The sequence below is a fragment of the Populus nigra genome, chromosome 7 (assembly GCF_951802175.1).
Source record: "Populus nigra chromosome 7, ddPopNigr1.1, whole genome shotgun sequence".
NCBI classification, from domain to species: Eukaryota; Viridiplantae; Streptophyta; class Magnoliopsida; order Malpighiales; family Salicaceae; genus Populus; species Populus nigra.
This window is the reverse complement of record NC_084858.1, coordinates 17,641,250-17,647,249: the sequence shown is the minus strand read 5'-3', so window position 1 is coordinate 17,647,249 and position 6,000 is coordinate 17,641,250.

The following is a 6,000-nucleotide window of genomic DNA, read 5'->3' as shown; positions in this document are numbered from 1 at the left end:
ATATATTTATTTTATATTTTTCATATACATTTCTTTAATTAAACATGCTATATATTCGGGTGAATGCCTTTGTGCACGAAGTTAATTGAACAAGAAGATATCATATTTTTTATAAATCAATATGGGGGTTAACGCCACGTGTCTTGCTCACAGGTCAACAAGCTTACGCGTATTAGCTGGCATTTACCACACCCAATTATCCTTCTAACGTGCGTTGTTGGTTACAAACAGGCTAGCCAATAAATGCAGGCCACGTCAGAGAAGAAAACGAGTAGATACCATCAACTCCGGTGCGGTCGATGTCAAGGTCCAGCGTCCTGCAAAGGTTGTCTTATTCATTGACTTTTTCACGGATTGACTGAGCGTGATGGCAACGCAGAAGGTTAATAAGTTCGCTATTTCGGCTCTTCATGCGCCTGCAACGTGGCGACTAAGGCACGGTGAAGAGCCGGCAGGTGGAGCCGTTTAAATCTCCATGGCCGGCCCACACGTCTTCCGTCGACACGTAGCAGCAGCTATGCATCTCTAAGAAGTTAAGAAGAAGTATTTTGTATTTTCAGTTTTTTATATGTTCATGCAATTAATTAATCGTGAATATGTTTTTTGACCTTTTAATTCTATGACGTTTTAATTGGATATACATATTGTTCTTTGTATTTTTAAAATAAATTTGTAGACAAAACCTTTAAACTTGTATATATACTTATTTATATTTCCAGATGATTATATACAGTGGCGGAAGTAGAAAATAAAATTAAGAGGAGCTAAGCTTTTAATTGCTTTACTACTTAAGCTAAAATTATAAATATCATTAAGGGAATGGCTGAAAAACAAATTCCTTGCAGGGGTCGGGGCTCCTGCCAGCCCCTCCCTGGCTTCGCCCCTGATCATATAAAACCTAAATCAATAGATAAATTATCTTGAAAGATGAACTAATGATTTAAAAAAATAAATGTAAAACAGTTTATTTGGTGATATAAATCCTATATAAATATAAACAATTAATGTGATAAATAAAAAAGTATTTAATAATATCATATGCATTTGTATATTTGAATTGAGACAAATTTAGTGATAACAAGGATTAACAAAATGAATTCAAAAAATATGAAAATTAATTGACCAAATTAAAAATACAAAATAAAAATGAATGATGGGCACCAAATAAAAATAAAAATAAAAATATATAGATTTTTCTAAATCAATAAATTTTTATTGTTACATGATATTTAAAATTCAAGACTTCAAGAGTATATGTACTCCTCCTTCCTTTAATATTTTTCTTTTCGAATTTGTGTAACCATATATATATATATATATATATATATATATATATATATATATATATATATATATTGTCCTTTTGAGTTACAATATGGCATAATAAATGAAGCAACGAATTTGGTGATGGAGAATTTAACACAGCCGACTAATTGGGATTGAGGATACAAGCATCCGAGTCCACGTACACGATGCCGTGTTAACCAGGCACCACAAATTCATCACACGTGTTAATTGTCAAGGTTTGTTATCATAATATTAAAGAAAAATAGTTTAATTTTTTAAATTTTTTTAATGTAGTTTAGGTATGAAACTGTAGTCAATTTAATATATTATTAGTTTAGTTTTATATATAAAAAAAGTTATTTTAAAAAAGTTTTAAAATCAAACTATATTTTTACTAGTAGTTCAGATTATTTTCGGACACAATAAGTTAATTAGATTACTAAAAGCAATCTCTTTTGCGAGGTAATTTTAAATTTGGGTTAGATAAGGAATTAGATCGAAAGGTTTCAAGGTTGATTTGTTGAGTCGGGCTTAATAACAATGCCAAATATTTTTACAAGTGTCTATTTTGTTATCATATCTTCAAGGAAAAAAAATAGTTTTAAGCCATGATTTGGATCGCAAGTTTGACAGATTAAGCCATAAAATTTAGGTCGATTTAATATGTTTTTGTCTTAATATTTTTTAAAAATATCATCTTGAAATTTTTTAAAAGTCAAACCACTTTGTGAGTTTTTTCAGGTTGTTTTCGGACCGGTCAAGTTGAATAAGTTACATCGAGGCAGCTCTCACATGAATTGATTTGAAACTCGAGTAAGACAAGAAATTGAATCAAGAGTTTTTAAAGTTGATATGCTCAAGTGATTTTAATAACAATGCTAGAATTCTAGCCTAAGTATTTTTCATTGTTCATAATTTTTTTAATTTAACCTGCAACATAGCACGGGCCAAGAAACTAGCTACTTACAAAGGAGTTGTGATGGAAATGGTCTTTTTTTTTTAATGTCCCTTTTTTTTCACCCTTTTTTTTTTCATTTTCATCTTTTTCTCAACTTCATTCTTCAATATTTATTGGATTTGAATTTGTCTTTGTTAATTATTTTAGTTTATTTTTATGAGGTTATCGTAATTTTAAATAAATTTCCCGACATTTGATTTGTGGTTAATTTTACGAATATTTATTTTTATTATCGTTTAATTAAGTAAAAAATAGTTTTTAAACCTAGTGGAGTCTATAACTCAGATCACAAATTTGACGGATTAATCTGTGAAGCTTGAGTCAATCCAATATTTAGTTATTTCAATATTATAAAAAAGGTTATTTTTCCAAAAAAAAAAGTCAAACCACGTTTTTTATCCGTCATCTGAGTTATTTTAGGACTCGTCGAATTAACTGGTTCATGTCATGACAACTCCTAATTGATTTAATTTTAAATTTAGACTAAGAAGTCAAATCTAAAAATTTCAAAATTAATCTACTATATTAAATTTAATAAAAATAACAAATAATTCCTTATAATCTAAATATATTTTTTTACGTTAATTTTTTTATTCAAGTCATAGCATAACTTATTACTGTAAACTATTTCTATCTAGACAGCTACTTCTGAATGGTCCTGTTTCCCCTACAAATAAATCTCTTGAGGCCACGAGCTATAGGCTAAGATCTGGGTAAGGGCTAGTTTCTGGCCGCGGAATTTAGTCTGGTGCGCAATAACTAGCTCAGAATATCCCGTGTTTCACGGAAAAAAAAAGAAAGAAAGAAAGAAAGAAAGAAATGATAAATAAGGAGGCAATAATTGTTTTTTAAAATATTTTTTTATTTTAAAATATATTAAAATAATTTTTTTTATTTTTTAAAAATTATTTTTAATATTAACACATTAAAATAATCTAAAAATATAAAAAATATATTAATTTTAAAAAAAATTCAAAATTTTTCAAAAATATTTTTCAATAACAGTGCCAAACACAGCCTAATCACTCTTGTACCTAGTTCGCTATCCCACCTCACATATATACGTATGATAAGATTAGGATCCTTAGCTAAAATTGCAGTTTTTTATTCTAGAGTTCAACTCTGTTTGCATCAGGTAAAATAATTAACTTTTTGAAAATATTTTTGTATCTAAATGTTATGATGTTATCGAATTATTTTAAAATGATTCTATTTATTAAATTTCAAATTTTTAATAAAATAAAACATATCTTACTTTAGGTAACTTGAATAAGAATATTAATAAATAATTGAAACTTTAAAAGGATACTTAAATAATTGAAACCTTAGGATTTTGATGACTTCTCTTTTGTACTATACGATAATATAAATTTTTTTGTTTGAAAAATACAACCTTCTATTTTAATGGTAGGCATAGTAATTTCTCGGCAATGCCTGCCTGAAATAGACGTTAAGTACAAAGCTGCCCAGACCAGCCGGTGGATAGAGCCAAAAAAAAATAAAAAATAAATTTAAAGTCTTTAACTTTGTACCTATGCATTTTAACTTATACTTTTCCTTACAAGTACTATTTTATTCAAATTTATTTATGGTATATTTATATGATATAAGATAAGGAATTATATAATGTAACAAAAATTATTATATAATGGAAGGATATGTTTCATTATATTCATGAATTATAGATAACTTCATATTGAACTGTGAGCCTTTCCATGACCGGTTTGATGGGTTTTTGAAGATTTGTTTTTTCATGGACACTTGGTTTAGGAACTCTTGCTCAACAATTATATAATGTTTCTTATGTTTTCCAAAGTTTAACTTAGTCATCAGTAGAAATAAAATAATTGTTAGTAATCAGTACAAATAAAATAATATAAAGGAGCATAAAAGAGTTAATGTTGTGATTGTTATGCATAGTATTATATCATGATTTAATTATTGCATATTATTATCTAGTGATCCGAGATATTTATATATCTTGATCGTATGATATTGCTTTGTAAAGAGTGGAGTTGTAGACAAACCATGCGAGAATTATCATGGAAAATAATTATCTTTATCGTGTATGTAGGTAACCTGTAATATAAGTTGTTTGCAGTTACACCTCATTATGAATCAGTGAGATAAAGTAGCGTTTAACGAGTGTTGAAGTCGTGTAAATTTTTACACTAAAAAATTTGGTCATCAACATCAATTTTAATAATAAAAAACATAAAATAATTTATGTATCACAATTAGATTTAGAATAATTTCAAACACAAAGCTTCATGATAATTTAAAATACAAGAGTACTAACCTTTTAAAATTGAAATCTAAGCTAGCATAAAAATCACAAGTGTTGCAAGTTTAATAAAAAAAAATAAAAAGAATTTTTTTTGGCAACAATAGAATCCCTACCTCTCTTATTTTATATTCTAAAATCGATCATTTTTTTTAGAGGTAGGGTCGGTTATAGGGAATTGAGAATGTGGAGAAGTTTTCCTAGTTAATAAATAATTTCTAATCAGATTACTTTAAGTTTTCCCAATATTAATTTATCTTAATGACTTGTGCATTAGCTTAACCTTCTTAAAGAGTCTTCCTAATCAAGTGAGACCCTTTTTCACATCATTAATGAGCTACCATACCATCATCTTAACATGGAAAGATGAGATGCACTCATTTGTTAGCAGATATCAAACATGACTTCAACAATGTCTATCTCTCTTGTCTGGACGGGTACTTGGTTTACAATATATGGATGGAAAGTTTGAGATATTTAGTTTTCAGCCCAATTAGAATTGCAACAAGATTCCACATGTAATTATGAATATGGTCTAAAGAGTACATGAATGTAAGTTTGACAAGTTTGTAAATTTTAATCCAATGTTCTGTCACATCTTCACTTGAGCTTCTAGACACCTTCATACACTTGATTTATGCTTTGATCAATTATAATCTCATAAGGATTCTTTGTTCGAGTTGGGTTCTTAATTTAATTAGGATTTGCACTTCTTAGCTCTAATGATTCGCCATAATATGCTTTTTTTAGTCCTTTACTTCAGATTGTGCTACAAATTCTTTGTATAACTCATTTTTACACTTTGTGTCTCCATAGCACTAATAAGCACAAAATAAGTTAAGTAAACTACTATAAGATATAAAACATGCATAAAAGACTTAGAGTAATGTACTAAAAATATAGAATAATATAAGTGTATCGAATTCTCCCATGCTTAGATCTTGCACATCCTCAAACAAGGAAAAGAAAAGTCAAAGACAATAGACTCCAAAAATAAGAATCAAATTAAAAAAGAATGAAAAACTAAGGATCAAAATAAAAGCAAGTGAATTGAAAAGAAAACCAAGTCAACTTCATGGACACTAGATCGGAGAGACAAGTGTGCAATATTCAATTGCAAAGTAGGAAGTCTTACTAGGTAAGGGCAATATTCCTTTTTATAAGCTCGTATCATTACTGAACTTGTTTAGCGTGTTGGGGTATTTTTTTTATGAGGAGTACACGAGAGACATTCAAAGAGGGATCAATGACGATAACCACTCTTGTGCCTAGGACACATTAATGCTCTACTGTTAGATTTTTGGAATTCATGCCTTGAGCAACCAATTTGAGAGCATTCTTTGTGGTAGAAACAACTCTTTTATAGGGCTGCAGTATGACTATTCTCATGTCTAATTTCCTATATGTTATTTTGTCCTATTTCTTTAGAAAATTAGAGTTTTCCAAGTGTTCACTGCATAACACTAGAAGG